At 39.2% G+C, this 17,334-nt stretch overlaps 1 non-coding gene across 1 annotated transcript; it reads left to right on the forward strand.

The window, feature by feature from the left end:
- The first annotated feature begins 5,793 nt into the window (after positions 1 to 5,793).
- Positions 5,794 to 5,900, forward strand: LOC133793006 (small nucleolar RNA R71). The gene has a single exon (XR_009874472.1). It is a non-coding gene; the product is annotated as a small nucleolar RNA R71 (small nucleolar RNA).
- The last annotated feature ends 11,434 nt before the right edge of the window (positions 5,901 to 17,334 follow it).

Raw genomic sequence — 17,334 nt, forward strand, 5'->3', positions numbered from 1 at the left:
GTCTACTTTTTCTCGTAAGCTTAGCCTCTATTTCCTCTTGAGTCGCGACTCACCGTGGGCAAGTCGTGACTCTAATTCTTTCCAGCAAAATATACGTCTCTGACTTCCCTTCAAGTCGTGACTCTAAAGTCTAAGTCGCGACTTTAATTCAATTTTTCTCAGATTTGATCCTTCAGCTCATCTCTTCATCAAAACCCATCCTTGAAACATCCTTGATATCATTTTTAGCCCAATAACCGCCAAAAGCCTCGTTTTCCCACCATTTAGCTTCTTTTTGTATTTTTTTCTCGTGATTCATCACACCAACCTACAACAAAGACAAACAAAAGCGTAATCTTGCACAAAACACACATAAACATTCAAGATTACCACAAAAACACTTTCTAAAATGACCATAAAATGAAGTTATCAAACTCCCCCAAACTTACTCTTTGTTCGTCCCCGAACAAAGGAATCAAAACAAACCTAGACACTAACAACATGAATTATACCAACAACAACAATTATGCCTCAAAATCATGAATGTTAATCATATAACTTTTCAGAAAACTACTCAACAGTTTTTCAATCTAGAATTTTTATCAAAACACTCCATCAACACGCCTTAGTCTACTAACATTTTAGATTATCAAATTATGATTATTAAACAAATGAATTTGAAATCAATTATGCTCACCAAATTTCTTTCCAATCTATCCATTCAAACCAAATAATTCAATAAGCTCACTTACATGCTCTTCTCCACTAATATAAAGCATGCTATGCATAAGAATCAATAGGACTTTTATAGGCTTGTAACGATGGCTTAGGTAAAGGTAGATGAGAAAAGTAATTTGAAGCTCACTTTACTATGAGCACATGACCAAAACTCACCAACCTTACTTCCATAAGTTTATAATCTAATAATCCCCTTTCTTACTTATCTTTTCTTATAGATATATATATATTTCAATAAACTACACTCCTCAAACTTGATTTTTCTTATCTACTCATATTGGGAGTGTATTGAAATATATTTCATCATTTTTTTCAATATATATTCTCTCTATATATTTTATATATATATATATTCACTTTCTAAATCCATTCAAATCACCATTAAACCCCATTACCCATCACTCCCCATCACCATTTTTCAATCATAGCTCATAGTATATTAGGGATGGATATAACCAATGGCAAGTATTATGCTTAAATGATAGTTTTAGAACAAAAATGATACAAAATTAGGCCCAAAAAGGGTAACCAAAGGATTAAGTAATTTAAGGTTGGCAAGAAAATCTCAAACAATCCAAATGATGGCCTAAATCATATTCCTAAGCATACATGATATATTATTTCGCCTCAAATAACAAGTAAGCAAGTTCTATAATTGTTGAAAATAATTTTCACTTCCCATTAATCATTCCACTAACCAATTTCAGCAAGCATAATCAATATCAAAAACATAAATTTAACATCATCACAAAATATTCAACAAATGTTATCTAAACTAAAATGTACTAACGGAGTGTTTAATCAAGCACACCGATTTTTTTCAGATTTCATTTTCTTTGAATTATACTCATAACATTCATTTTATTCTCATTGGCAATCGTTGTCAATTTTCATTCATGTTGATACAAAACTAAACACACTCTAAACACTAACATAATAAAACACAAAAAACAATATTAACTGAAAAATAAACTCCCTCCCCCAAACTTAAACTAAACATTGTCCCCAATGTTTAAAAATAAGTAAAGGAAAGGAAACTTACCCGGCGTGATTCATCTCAGAATGGTGGTGAGTCTGGAAATGGATGCCAAGGTGGTGGATAAGGGAAGTAGTGCCGGTCCGCCTCTTGGTTCGACCATCTGTAAACCAGCTCATTCTGCCTATCAACTTGAGCTCTATGGAAATCATGAAGCTCGCCCAAATAATTATGCGTGTGCTGGTTTTGCCGAATAATGTAATCTAGTCTAGCCAAATGCGGATCTTGTGGAGCCTCAATCGCCAAATATTGAGGGTATGCTTCTATTCTTTCCTCCTCATCTGCCCTTACTCCCTCTGTTGGATCATTGGCTGGTATGGGCTCCTCAGCTGCTTCTCCTTCCCTACCAACTCTTACATTTCTGGGTACCGGTACAGGTGGCTCTAAAGTTGGGGCATTAAATTTACTTACTTACTATAGCCCAAGAAATAACCCCCATAGCCCTCCAAAAATTATCACTAGGATATTTTGGTACCTCATAAATGTCACATAGATCAGTAATCATAGAGCCATGTCCTAACCCAGCAGTAGTAATCATGCGACCTAAATCCCTAATGCTCTCACGAATGACTCGCTCAATGTCAATGGAAAGCCTTGTCATAATGGCATATACCAAGAGAAATTTATCAGTACCCACTTCAGATAAATGGGTGTTTGGCATAAGCCTTGCACTCTCGGAAAGAGCCCAAGCTTTAGCTACGACATTCATTTGGTATCTTTTTAAATCTTTGGGCTCCCCATTCTATATAACAAATGAAGCACCAGGAATTCCTAAGGTCTTAGCCACCTCAGTCCAATTTACCTCACTATTATATGCCAACTGATAATAATCATCCTCTTCCTGAGTTAATGTAGGTACATTAAATGAAGCATCAATATTTTCAATAGAACATTCAACTAAAACACCCCTAACAAACACATTTCTATTTACAGCCCCAGGAAAATTAGCATAAAACTCATAAACCAAGGAGCAATTGGCTTTTGGCATCTTCTCGTCCATAAATAATTGACAACCTCTGCGCAAAATTTCATTCCTAATAATATGATAGGTTTCATTAGGGTATAATTCTTCTTTAGTGTCCATACCCCGCTCTTGAATAACTGACCTTTGGGATAACCTTTGATACAAATCATGGGCATCATTATTAATAAAACGTACGGGATCATATTATAAAATAGGCTGAGGTGTTGGCGGATTTGGCTGGGGTTGGGATGGTTGGTAATGGGATGAGGAAGGGCGATTAGTGTTCTTTGAAGATGCTGCCCTAGTGGGTTATTTCCTAGGCCCCATTCCTTTACAATTTTTTCAAAAATAGCCACAAAAATATCGACAGCACTTCCCCTAAAATGCTAAAATTTCCTTACTAAAATCTCCCAAAATTATCACCCAATAAACCACAAACAGTCCAAAAACTCTAAGGCAATCTCTTACTATAAATGCAACTCAATTGAAAGCTTTAACAAGAAAAACTTACAATGCTTGCAAGTTGAAAAATCTGCCCCTTTGATCCTCCTTCAATCTCTTACTAAACACCAATAGAACACAAATTAGGGTTAGCAAAAATAATAATAGAAGAAATCACTATGAAGTAGAAATGAAACAAATAAATGAAGAAAATTTGAAATAAAGGGAAAGAGGGAAAAAATTGTAGAGTTTTTATTTAAGGAAATGTGACTTGGAAAAAGAGAATTTGAGAAAATGAGGAAAAGGTTCAAAAAACACGATTTTAAGCTCTCTTTATCCTATCTGACATAAGCACGCCGCGACCCAACTTCTCAAGTCGTGGCCTGCCTCTAATTTTTTTCAACAAATGCCCATCCAAACGCCGCAACTCAGCTTCTCAAGTCGCAGCCCGCCCCAAATTTCAGAAAAAATGCTCTCTGTTTCAGCCTAGGGTCGCGACTCAACGTGGGCAAGTCGCGAGCCACCTCCTCTTCATTTTTTTAATGCTCTCTAACTTGTGTAATATCGCGAATTGCTAATTCAAGTCGCAACTTAGCCCAATGACTATTTGAAAAACTCATTTTTCACGATTTTTTTTACAACCTTTTGTACTGAAAATAAATAAAATAAAAATAACTAAACTTTACAAAAATAAAATAAAATAAAATTGTCCACTAATTAAAACTCAAAAAAAACTTAAATAAAAGATCGGAATGCCTCCTATAGCGTTGTCATTAACGTCATTTAGCCAGACGCTTCTTTTCTTTTATATTCAACTCGGATCAAGTCCTCCCCTCGCATCCTTTAGAGCCACTGTATCATGAGTTGGCCCTTGCTTCTTGAGATTAGAAATTATCAGAACTTTCCCTCGCTCATATATCATTCGAATCCTTTCATTAAAGTACTTTTTTAACCGGATACGCCCCTTTCTCATGCCAGTTTTCACTATGGAGCTTTTCTTAGAAGCTTCCAACTTATTACCTTCTTCGTTTACACTTTAACTCTACAACAAGTTGGAATTTCTATTGCTACAAAAATTTTAAATATTACTTACTCTTTTTGCACTCGCAGCTTTAACTCACCCTGTTGTACATCAATTAAAGCCCTACCAGTCGCTAAGAATGGCCTTCCAAGTATTATTGGAATATTTTCATCTTCCTCCATATCTAAAATAATAAAGTCCACAAGAAAGATGAATTTACCCACTTGTACCAATACATCCTCAATCACTCCAAGAGGATGATTAAGTGATCTATCTGCCATCTGTAAAGACACTGTAGTTGGCCGAGCTTTTCCCAAATTCAGCTTTTGAAAGATTGATAGAGGCATCAAATTCACACTAGCCCCTAAATCACATAATGACTTTGTTTCTACTAAACCCCCTATAGAACATGGGATATTGAAACTACCAGGATCTTTAAGCTTTGGAGGTAGTTTCTTCTGCAGTATTACACTGCACTTTTTAGTTAGTGCAACCATATCATAAGCCTCTAATTTCCCATTCCTTGACAAAATTTCTTTCATAAACTTCACATAACTTGGCATTTGTTCTAAAGCCTCTGCAAAAGGAATGTTAATGTGTAGTTTTCTAAAAATATCCAAAAATTTAGAAAATTGTTTGTCAAGATTAGCCTTTCGAAACCGTTGAGGATATGGTATTTTTGGCATAGGCTCAGAGTATTTTGATTTTTCTGGTTTTGGAAGGTCTTCAATAACCTCCTCTTGAATTGGACTTGTAACTTGCTTATCTGTTGTCTTCTTCTTCTTGTCATATACTATAGGTCCTTCATACTCAGTCCCACTCCTTAAGGATATTGCATTACACTGTTCTTTAGGATTTACCTCTATGGAACTAGGCAAAGTCCCTTGTTGTCTACTAGAAAAAAATTGAGCCAATTGACCTATTTGTGTCTCTAAATTCCTGATAGATTCCCTAGTTTCAGTCATGAACTGGTTCAGTACGTCGAGCTTTACTTCAGGGTGTGTTGGAGGATGTGGTGGTGGATGAGATGGGCGTAGGTTTGGATCATAATACAGTCCATAAGTCAATTGATGAGGAGGTTGTTGAGGTGGATACTATGGATATTGTGGTTGTAACCCTTGATTATTTTTCCAAGATAGATTAGGATGATTTTTCCAAGCAGGTGTATAGGAATTTGAGTAAGTGTTGGGTACAGGTCTTGAAAAATTACCTATATCCTTTGCCTGTTCCAAGGACATATTGTTCACATCAGTTGAGTAACTAGCTGTGCTCGGACATTTTTCATAAGAATGAGGTCCTCCACAAATCTCACAACTCATGACATTCTGTATTTGCACTGCTTGTGCGGCGAGATTAGTTTGTTGTAGTTGTTTGGTTAGAGATGCTACTTGAGCGGTTAAGAGCGCAATTGGATCAACTTCTAAGACTCCCGCTACTTTCTTATTATCTCGCTCAGTAGGCCAGTTATAATTATTCATAGCCATCTCTTCCAACAACTCATATGCCTCATTAGCGCTTTTTCTCATAAATGCTCCTCCAGATGCTGCATCTATAACTATCCTTGTATTTTCCCCCAAACCATTATAAAAATTATGTACTAACAACCACTTCTCTATTCCATGATGTGGGCATTTTATTTGTAATTCCTTAAATCGTTCCCAAGCATCATACAAAGACTCCCCATCCAGTTGATGAAAATTGTTAATCTCTCCTCTTATTCTCGCTCACTTAGCAGGAGGAAAATATCTGCCAAGAAACTTCTGAGCCAAATCTTCCAAAGTAAGTATAGAGTTGGTTTGTAATGAATTCAACCAACTCTTAGCTCTATCCCTTACTGAAAATGGAAAGAGTCTCAATCTTACAACATCATTACTAACCCCATTCATCTTAAATGTAGCACATAACTCTAAAAAGTTTGTGATATGTAGATTTGGATCCTCATTTGGTCACCCTCCAAATTGAACATAATTTTGTATCATCTGAATAATTGAGGACTTTATTTCAAAATTATTTGCCTCTACAGAAGGAGGTTGAATACTTGAATGTATCCCTGTAATAGTATGGAGTACATAATTCCTTAGTGGTGGATCTGCCTCAGCTACATTACCCATATTTGCATTTTTGTTCACACCATTATTCATGTTTTCGGCCATGGTGAATTCCAACATTTTCTTTATTTTTCGGTTCTGTCTGCACGTTTTTTAAATTTCCAGATCTATTGGTATAATCTCATTTTGTCTATTTCCTCGCATATACCAATAACTCCTGAAACACAATATAACCTTGATCTGAATAAATGTTAAATAAAAATAAAATAAAATAAAACAATACAACCGAATTAGAACAAATAATAATTAACTGTGATATTGGAAATTAAGTCCCCGACAACGGTGCCAAAACTTGATCGTGAAAATATATATACGCAAGTGCACGCAATCGATTCAAGTAATATATGATAAGTAAAGTATTGTTCCCTCGAAGACTATCTTCCAAGTACCACTAATTGTTCTTTAAATTTCTATTTGGCAACTAAGAATTTGACTTTTAAATTTAATTTTAAATATGAAAATACTTTAAACAAGAAAACAACTAAATAAAATATTTAAATCACTATGAAAAAGACCTAGGGTGTTAATTTCATCAACTTTTCATTCTACTAATTGTATTAATCAATTCTAGATTTCTTTCTTTCTATTCTAATAGCAAGTTAACATAAATCGATTCATATTCTTTTTCAAGATATAAGATCTTAACCTATATGCATGTTTTATACATCTCTGTGATAAACTTAAACATATAGAAGGCATTAAGCATGGAAACCTAATTACTACACAAGTCATACAGGTACTTTCGTCCAATATGCAACCTATGTCTATATAATGATAGCATATTCAATTCTCATCTTTCGAATTTTGAATGAAAATCATTAAAACAAGAAAATAGTGATCAAGTATTTACTAGCATTAAACACACATTATATAGATTAGAATAGAGAAGAAAAATCAAAAGAATCTCATAATTCAATTAGATAGAAATCCAAGTGACTACATTAAACCCTAGATAAAAATTGTTTAGTTCATACCAGACATGACTAAATCAACAAAATAATTATTCATAAACATAAAATTCATAAACTTGAAGAAGAAATAAAAATATGAAACTGTAGAATGTTTAACCTAAGAACTACAATTAGTCTCTAAAAAATGTAATTAAAAACTGGCCTAATCCCTTAATTAAACCTTAAACATGAATTTATAATAAAAAAAATACAAGTCGTTTATAAATTTTTCCTTGTGCGGGCCACGACTTGGCATTTTCTGGGTCGCGGCCCGTGTCTATTTTTGGCCCTTTTCTTCTCGTATATTGGCTTCAGGCGCTGTGACTCAGCTTAAGCAAGTCATGACCTATGTCTGCTTTTTCTCCTAAGCTTAGCTTCTGTTTCCTCTTGAGTTGCGACTCAGCGTGGGCAAGTCATGACACTAATTCTTTCCAACAAAATATACGTCTCTGACTTCCCCTCAAGTCATAACTCTAAAATCCAAGTCACGACTTTAATTCAATTTTTCTCAAATTTGATCCTTCAGATCATCTCTTCATCAAAAATCTTCCTTGAAACATCCTTGATATCATTTTTAGCCCAATAACCACCAAAAGCCTCGTTTTTCCACCATTTAGCTTCTTTTGTATTTTTTCTCATGATTCATCACACTAACCTACAACAAAGACAAACAAAAGAGTAATCTTGGACAAAACACACATAAACATTCAAGATTACCACAAAAACACTTTCTAAAATGACCCTAAAATGAAGTTATCACCCATTTGAGAAACTGTCCCGAGGCCTTTGGCTTCTGAAGAACTTGTCGTAGCGGCTTATCGATTAGGACTCGGATCGAGTGAGCTTGGAAGTATGGATGTAGCTTTCAAGAGGAGATTACTAAAAAGTAGGCTAGCTTTTCAACAGGAGGATACCTAGACTCCGAACCAACTAGCCTTTTACTGATAGAGTACACAGGGTGATGTACCTTGTTCTCTTCTTTGACCAAAGCAACGCTACTTGCATGCTCAGTGATTGCGAAATAGATAAATAACACTTCACCATCTATTGGCTTTGCTAGAACAGGAGGTTGAGCAAGATGCTCCTTCAAGGCTTGGAAAGCTTTCTCGCGTTCCTCGGTCCATTGGATCTTCTTGCTGCCCCTGAGTAAGTTAAAGAAGGGGACGCACTTGTCCGTAGACTTTGATATAAACCTACTAAGGGCAGCTACTCTCCCTGTTAAGCTTTGCACTTCTTTGATTGTGGTAGGTGACTTCATGTCAATCAATGCTTTGATCTTCTCGGGGTTAGCCTCAATTCCACGTGAATTGACTATGTATCCGAGAAACTTACCAGATCCAACTTCAAACAAGCACTTGAGAGGATTTAACTTTATGCGATACTTTATAAGTATTGCAAAACATTCCTTTAAGTCTTGAACATGCCCTCCAGCTTCTTTGGACTTGACCAATATGCCATCAACATATACCTCCATATTTTTGCCGATCAGGTCTCGGAACATGCCATTCACTAAACGCTGGTAGGTGGTTCCTGCGTTCTTCAAGCCGAATGGCATTACCTTATAATAGTACAATCCCTTGTCTGTCTGAAAGCTGGTATGGTCCTCGTCGGGAGGGTGCATACGTATCTGATTATACCCAGAATATGCATCCATGAATGAGAGTATTTCAAGACCTGCAATTGCATCGACCAGTTGGTCTATTCTGGGTAATGGGAAGTATTCTTTGGGGTAGGCCTTGTTCAGATATATGAAGTCCACGCATGTTCTCCACTTCCCGTTTGGTTTTGGGACTAGCACGGGGTTTGATACCCAATCTGGGTAGTAGGCCTCCCTTATAAAACAGTTTTCCTTGAGTCGCTCAACCTTCTCCTTCAGAGCTTGAGATCTGTCTTTGTCAAGCAGTCTCATTTTTTGTTGCACTGGTGGGTAGCTTTTGTCCACATTGAGGACATGGCTTATCACGAACGAAGAATTTCCAACCATGTCCTTATGTGACCAGACGAAGACGTCCTGGTTCTTCAAAAATTCTACCAACCGTGCCTTAATTTCCACCTTTAGTTCCTTCCCAGCTTTGATTACTATAGTTGGGTCCTCCTCATCTAGTAAGACTTCGTCAGATCTTTAACTAGTTCTACCCCCATGAAGTCATCCCCAAAGTGAGGATTGATGTCGTTTCCCTCACTTTGGGAAACTTGTTACAATAACAAATCTTTGTTAAAAGGAGCCCCCGACTCCAGTAGAGTGTTTCCTTCAATGCCAACTTCCATGTTGACAACCTCATCAATTCCTTCATTCTCTTCGTAACAGATCACCACCATGTTTTTAATGCATGGTCATTTCTTTGCTTTGACCACCGTCACGTTATAGCATTCCCGTGCCTCCCTTTGGTTACCATGTACGCGTCCGTGCCCTGCGCTTGTGCAGAACTTCAAAGACAGATGCCAGATGGACACTGCTGCATGTAATTCCATTAGGAAGGGTCTCCTGAGCACTACGTTATAAGCTGATGAGCAATCTACCACCAGGAACTCTGTCATCACAGTCTCATGTCTAGGGGCATCCCCCACCGTAACCAGTAGTTTGGTAGTTCCTGCTGGTGCTAGGCATTCTCCTGTGAACCCATATATCACTTGGGAACAAGGTGTCAGGTCCTTGACCATGAGCTTCATCTTCTCGAGGGATGATTTGTATATGATATCTACTGAGCTTCCTATATCCACCAAGCATATCTACACTCGGGCATTGGCGATTTGAATGGTAAAGACCAGAGGGTCACTGTGGGGGTACCTTATGTGTCTGGCGTCATCCTCCGTAAAAGTGAGAGTTTCACTTTCATACTTCAGATTTTTTGGATACCGCTCCTCGACTGCCATGCACTGGGAAAAGTTCCCTACCTCATGTCTTAGGGTCCTTGCATATTGATCACGAGCGTTGTTATTATTGTCTGCTATGTGGGGCCCCCCACATAGGGTGTCCAATGTGAAGTCCATGGTCGCTGACTCCAGTGGTGGACTCTTTTGCCTTCGGAACTCTGGATTTCTACTTGGGGTTTCGGTCTTGACTCGGTACCTCGAGAGTTTTCCTAATCGAATGAGAAACTCTATCTCATCCTTCAGTTGTTTGCACTCGTTTGTGTCGTGCCCATAATCATTATGGAACCGACAAAACCTGTTCTTGTCCCTCTTTCTTTATGAACGCAACGGTGGTGGCTTTCGGTATGGTACCTCCTGGTATGTTGCCAAGTAAATCTCAGCCCTTGTTGTAGTCAGGACAGTATAGTTGGTGAACTTGGGCTGGTGCTTAGGCTATTTGTCGGTTGGTGCTGACTTAGCCTTTTTTTCTCCACTCTGCTCGGCCCTTGAGGTACTCATCTTCTTACCATTGCCCCCATTGTTGCCTTGAGGGTTTGTGTCATTCTTGCTTGCCTTGATAGTGGTTGGATGGTTTATGGATTTTTCTTCCTTCATGATAGTGTCATCTAGCTTCATGTATTTGTTTGCTCGGTCCAAGAACTCTTGCAAGGTGTTGATGGGGTTCCTGTGGATACTATCCCACAAGGGACTACGATAAATGATTCCTGCCGAGATGGCAAAAAAATTCCCTTCATCTCCTACCACAGATGCTTGGTTTGCTTCTCTCATGAATCTTTCGATGTAGTCCTTCAGGGATTCATCCTTCCCTTGCTTCATGTCAGCTAGCTGATTAGCATAAACCGGTTGAATCCGTCCGAAACTGAAGACCTTGCAAAATTCCTTCCTAAATTGCTCCTAGGAAGTGATGGATCTAGGTTTGAATTTCCAATACCATTCCTGAGTTGAGTCAGAGATAGTGGTAGGGAATACCCTGCACCTATAAGCATGCTCCACACCAAGTAACTCTATCTAATCCTCGAACTTTCTAATGTGTCGCACTAGGTCCTCCTTCCTAGTGTATGTTGGAAGATTCAGGGTCTTGTATTTCAGTGGTGGTTGAGCAACTTGGATCTTGGCATTGAAGGGACTCCCACTTCTATGAGCCAGCTCAATATCGAAAGGTTCTTTGTCAAGCCTTGAACAACTGTGGTGATTGCATCTATCTGTTGGTGGGATCGCTGCTCCAGGTAGGGTAGACGTCCCGGGTACCCCCTCTTAAGCGCTGGTTCTCCTATTGATGACTTTCCCCATATCTTGAGGTTGTGCATCTTTCTCGAGCCTATTGAACACGATACTGGTATTGTTCATCGGTTCCTTTCCCTTGCGAGAATGAGGGTGTAGGGGTGGTAAGTCCGCCTTGCTCTTGCCGGTGCGATCCTGCCCTCGAGACTCTCCTCCTACATGACACTGAGACTTTGAGCGACTATTTCCGTTCCTGTTACGCCTCTTAGATGTCTGACCTTCCTCTCCTGTGTCATTTTGTCTATCCCTCTGGGAGGGGGCCTTTGGGTTGGTAACACTCTTACTCCGAGAGGAAGTGTTATTCTTCTTTTTCATGGAGGAGGTAGCCTTGGACTGCACCTCTTCATCCTGTCTCTAAGAAAGTGGCTCTGAGAGCATCCTTGGGGTTCGACTCCTCCTCTGGGACTCCCTGTTACTGTTGTCACACATCCCTGTTGCTTTGGCCTGAGCCTCCCTCATCGCCTAAGCAGCAACTTAAGCATTAGCTCGGGCTAACTTGGTAGCCGCCTCCAGGGCCACAATAGCCTCCTGGTGCCTCCGGTCAACTTCTTGCTCCCTCTAGATCATTCTTTGAACCTGCTCATCTATCTTCTACCATTTTCGTTCCATAGTTGTGTAACGCCCCAAACTCCAGGGACCGTTACGGTGTGCCTTGTAAACAGTGCTAAACTCGCTAATCGAGTCATTTAGCCAAAATCGTGAACTAAGTATGATTAGTGGTTTAGGGATTAAAAACGTTGGTTAAGATGTAACGTTTCACTAGAACGTTTAATCTATACATTGGGATCCCGAAAATAAAGTTTCAGAGTCTATTACAGAAAACATTTACAACAGGCCGTTCTAAGCGGAAAAACAGGGTTCAACCCTAGTTCCACTTTAAACCTCAGCCGTGGCGGACGAGCAGCTGCATATGTACACGTCATCACCTAAGCTCTCCAACTCAAGGATGGTCCAGTTCCCTCTTGCCTTTACCTGCACCACGTAGCACTCGTGAGCCGAAGCCCAGCAAGAAAACACAATAAAACATGATATAATATCAACAACGATCATTATAACCAGACTATCAGTCCAGGCAAATAGGTGACAATAGCCAAAAGTCACAATAATGAGCATCGCTCCCTTTAGCCATGTGACGATAGGGTCACCAGGGCTTAACTGATACGTGATCCTTTCATAAGTTGATTAGGACAGGCGCATGGTGAATGGTCACCAACATAACCTTCCTCCCGACCCTAGAGTCGTGCTATGGACAATGTCCCTGGGCCATGTGACAAACAGTCACCGAGGTCATATACCTTGGCCATAAACATCTGGTCGTAGACCAGGCAAGCGCTTATAAATTCTTCGACCTTAGGGTCGGTCTAGCATTAATGCCATAGAGCCATTCAATGCGTGATTCTCGACTTAAGCTTGTTTAGGACAGGTGCAAGGTGATTAGTCACCAACATAACCTTCCTCACGACTCTAGAGTCGAAACTATGGACAACGTCCCTTAGCCATGTGACAAATGGTCACCGGGGTCATATACCTTGGCTATAGTCATCTGGTCGTAGACCAGGCAAGCGCTTATAAGTTCTTCGACCTTAGGGTCGGTCTAGCGTTAATGCCATAGAGCCATTCAATGCGTGATTCTCGACTCTAGAGTCGGTCCCTGACTAGTCAGTGTCTTTCACTAGTAAAACATGCCACCAATCACATATCACATGTTCCACATCCATAAACGAGGCATTTAGCATGCTTACCAAACAGGTATTAGTGCTATTAGGGCCATGCATAAACACAGAGGCTCAAGCTCTGAACAGTATCATACTCAGTATATAAAGCATGTCCCAAACACATGTTTCTCATGCATCATATGTAATAAATCCAGCAATCTAACATGCATCAATAACAGCCATGCATGTCACGTTTAATAACCAACCAACATGCATCAAGAATAGCCATGCATGTCATACATAATAATTAACAGACATGCATCAATAATAACCACGCATGTCATACCCAGTAATCAACCAACATGCATCATAATAGCCATGCATGTCACATATACACAGGGTGCAGTTTTCTTACCTCAAAGTCGAGCTAGAACGATTAAAAGAACGACCCTTGAGAACGATCAACCTTTAGTCCTTTAACGGTCACCTAGTCATAACCAAATATAAGGTATCATCAATAAAAATGATCGACATAAGTTCCCAAATCAATATCTAGCCTCCAGGGCATCGATCCCCACTTAACCGGGTACTAGGTACAACCCCGAGACCTATGGCTTGAATCCCCAAGCTTAAAAACATGTTTTTGGTAAAACTGGCCTTAAGGGCCACGACCCTCCCCTGCTGCCCCGCGGCGCGCCTTCAAACAGAAAGGCTCCCCCCTGCCAGACGCCAAGGGCCGCGGCGCACCACAGCTGCGCCGCGGCGCTCAGCCCAGACAAGGCAAAAACCAGCACGCGACCTCAATTCTTCCCCTGTGTTTTTCCTCTCAAACCAGTCCTTCAAACCTTCATAAAACCTCTTTCTAACATACAATTAAACCCCTTGACAACACCCATAACCTCCCCTCATCAAAACCCAATCTTATCATCCATCAAAACCCCTTTGAATCCAAACTTCTAACAAGAATCAAAAGCTGAAAACCAAAGCTTGAAAACAGAGCATCACCTGAAGTAAGTGACTAGAACTCACCTTGGAACCAGTTTTGAATCCCCTTTAATGGTTGAAGCAAGACCCCTAGCTGCCACCTTTGATTTCCTAGCTCAAAACCCCAAGATGGCCTCAAGAACACCAAAGAAGAATGAAGGGAAGGGAAGAGGATAGCCTCTGTTTTGCTCTGTCCTTCTACAGCCCTCCTAAGTCATATATATCCTTAGGGTCAAAAGACCATAATGCCCCTAAGCCAAATAAACTCCTCTAAAAGCTTCCGAGGGTAAAACCGTCCTTCCCCGTTTATCTTGTTAATTATAATTAACGCTCTCTAATTCCCGCTATTCTCAACATCCTCAAGTTCCAATAATTCATATCCCGTTACCCTAAAATCCTCGGTAATGGTCTAATCATTAAATTCACCCCGAGACTCACCCCGAGCCCCGAACTTAAACCCGTTATGACTAGACCAAACACTTACATCTCATGATCGTCTCATGTCGATTAGCTCGAACCAATCCACCTTATAATGTGGCTATATTAATTAATCACAATCATGCACCCAAAATATACAATTACGCCCACACTGGCCAAATTACCCTCATAATTAACATATAAGCCCATATGCATGCATTCACCATCATATAATAGTATAATTCACGTAAACATGCATATAATCATTAAATACTATAATAAATCAACTATGGCCCTCCCGGCCTCCTAATCAAGGTCCTAAACCTTATTAGGAAATTTGGGGCATTACAAGTTGCCTTCTGGAGGGAAATTTCTACAGCATAGGCCTCCTGCTTCACCAGAAATTGCGCAATCTCCTCCCGGTGAGCGTCTTATGGATTCTCCGCATCAGGTTGATCTCCAACCTCCATCTGAGGTTCGTTAACAAGGTCGACGGGAACCTAAGTGGTGGAATCCCTGGGAGCCGTCTTCTTCGTCTGACTGGGTTCTGGAGGCATCATAAAATTGATGAAAGTGTGTTTTTTTTTTTTTTTTTTACTCTCAACGAAAGCACCAAAATGTTGACCTGTGAAATTGGCCAACGGTCATATGTACGATATACGACACCTTTTGAACGATATAAATGTAAATATATGATAGAGTACAAATATCTAAATAAAACACACATAAATTTATAGCGGTTCAGCCCTAAACTGATGAACAGTAATAACCTAATCCACTTAGTATTTAGTATTGAATTACTCAATTAACAATTACAAAGATGAACCGAAGAGTTCACTCGTCACAGATTTGCCCAAAAGTCAACCAAATGATCGATCCAAAAGTCTTTCCTTTCCCCTAAAAATCCAATCTGTCCTCCCAGATGAAGCCCTGGGTCCTTTATTTATAGTACCCAAGGGCTGTTACATGATCAACAAGACTAGGGATTGTGGTGTGGTACATGATCATTGGGAGTGGAGATACGTGTCCACCTTCCCATGATTATGAGATTGTGGGTCTTCTCGTCGTTTCTCTGGATCGTGGTTGACCATGCACGATTGAAACCTTCGAGAAAACGCTAAGTCTTGGTTGGTCTATGAGACTTAGGTGCTAGGCCCGATGAACCTTTAGAGCTTGCGTGCTAGGCCTGTTGATTTCAGCTTGAATGAGCGTAAGCTTTATCCAGCGAAGTGTATTTGGGAGTTTAGGCCGACCACCCTATGAAGAATAGGGTGGGCCAACCACCCCATATGGTTCTTAGGCATGCTAGGCCAACCACCCCTAAGGGTTGGGGTAAGGCCGACCACCCTTAGCGGCTAGGGCCAGGCCGACCACCCCAAGGGTTTAGGCCTGGTCGACTTCCCTGTAGGTCCTGGACCTATCCATATTTGTTCATCGGTCTTTTTCAATACTTTTTCGTTTTTTCCATGACTTGTGATGCCATGTGTCGCTTTCTCATTCGCCACATCATCTCTTGAATTTTGAGGGATAACACTAGGGCAAAGATATAATGATGGGCAATTGATTAATTATGAATTAATTAATTCATTAAATAATTAGTTTTTATTTAAAAAAACGTTATATTAGTTAAAATAAGTATTAATGTTTGGATTAATATTTGAGAGTGTTAATTATTATCTTATTATAAGATAATTATTTAAAATTGATAGCTTTTAAGATGAGGTTAATTTTAAATTAACTGATATTTATTTTGTGGATAAATATGTTATCTTAAAAATAATTAAACAAACAAATGAGAAAATTAGAGATACCACATATAGTGGCGCCACACATGTGTGCCACATCATCCATGGGATTTGAATTCAAAATTTCAAATTAATTTGTTTATTTAGTTATTTTTTAATATGATTTAAATTAAATAATTAAAATGGTTATAATTGATCAATTTTAATTTAATTAAATAAAGAATATTAAAATAGTTTTAATTATCTTTATAAACCTGAAAAGAGACGATTTTTTTCTAAGTTGTTGTTTTAGGTTATCATACTCTCTGAAAAATAAATGATAGAATTTTCTCTAAACCTGAAAATTTCTATAAGTTTCTATAAGCATTCTCTTTTCCAAAACCTCTCTAGTTCTCATGTGCTGAGAATATCTAGAGAGCCTAAAAATCAACCAGTGAATCCTACGTGCCCACACACGTCCTTGTGTGTTAGAGGAACGACTTGGAAGACTAAATGTGAGCTTTCGCTTGGATAGGAAGATCATTGACTTTTACGAAAAGACTCAAGGATTCTTGATAGGCTCTGAGAGGTAATCTATATATCCTTGTATGTGTTAATTTAATGTATATGTATGATCCTGGCTTGTATTAATAATTTTTTAATATCTCCCCCCCCCCCCCCCCCTTCATTCCGCTGCGTATTCTGATATTTTTCTATTTTATTACCAACAATTGGTACTAGAGCAGTCTACATATTTGTATACATTGAATGTTGTGTGGGTTTCTTGCATTTTTTATATGTATGTTTATATGTATATTGAATGGATGGTTATGTTTTTTGAATGTATGATTGAATGATGGATCGTTAATTGTATGGTGTTATTGGGTTAAAAATTGATTTTTAATTTTTTCTTAGATCTTGTGTAAGCCATTATGGGGTATAGGAGTTTTTGTAATTCTATTTATGAAATGGTATTGTAAAAATTCTGGTCACACAACAGGTGAAAAAAGATATAGGGACCCGAGCCACCAGGCACAAGCATGCGTCTCGAGCCCCAGCCCGCGCGCCCCTACGCCAGGCGCCACTGTTGCACTTGCAGCCTCCCCATGCGAGCCACACGACCCAAACCATGATGCCGAGCCCATTTGGGGCTTACCCTATT

This window comes from Humulus lupulus, chromosome 7 (genome assembly GCF_963169125.1).
Source record: "Humulus lupulus chromosome 7, drHumLupu1.1, whole genome shotgun sequence".
NCBI lineage: Eukaryota > Viridiplantae > Streptophyta > Magnoliopsida > Rosales > Cannabaceae > Humulus > Humulus lupulus.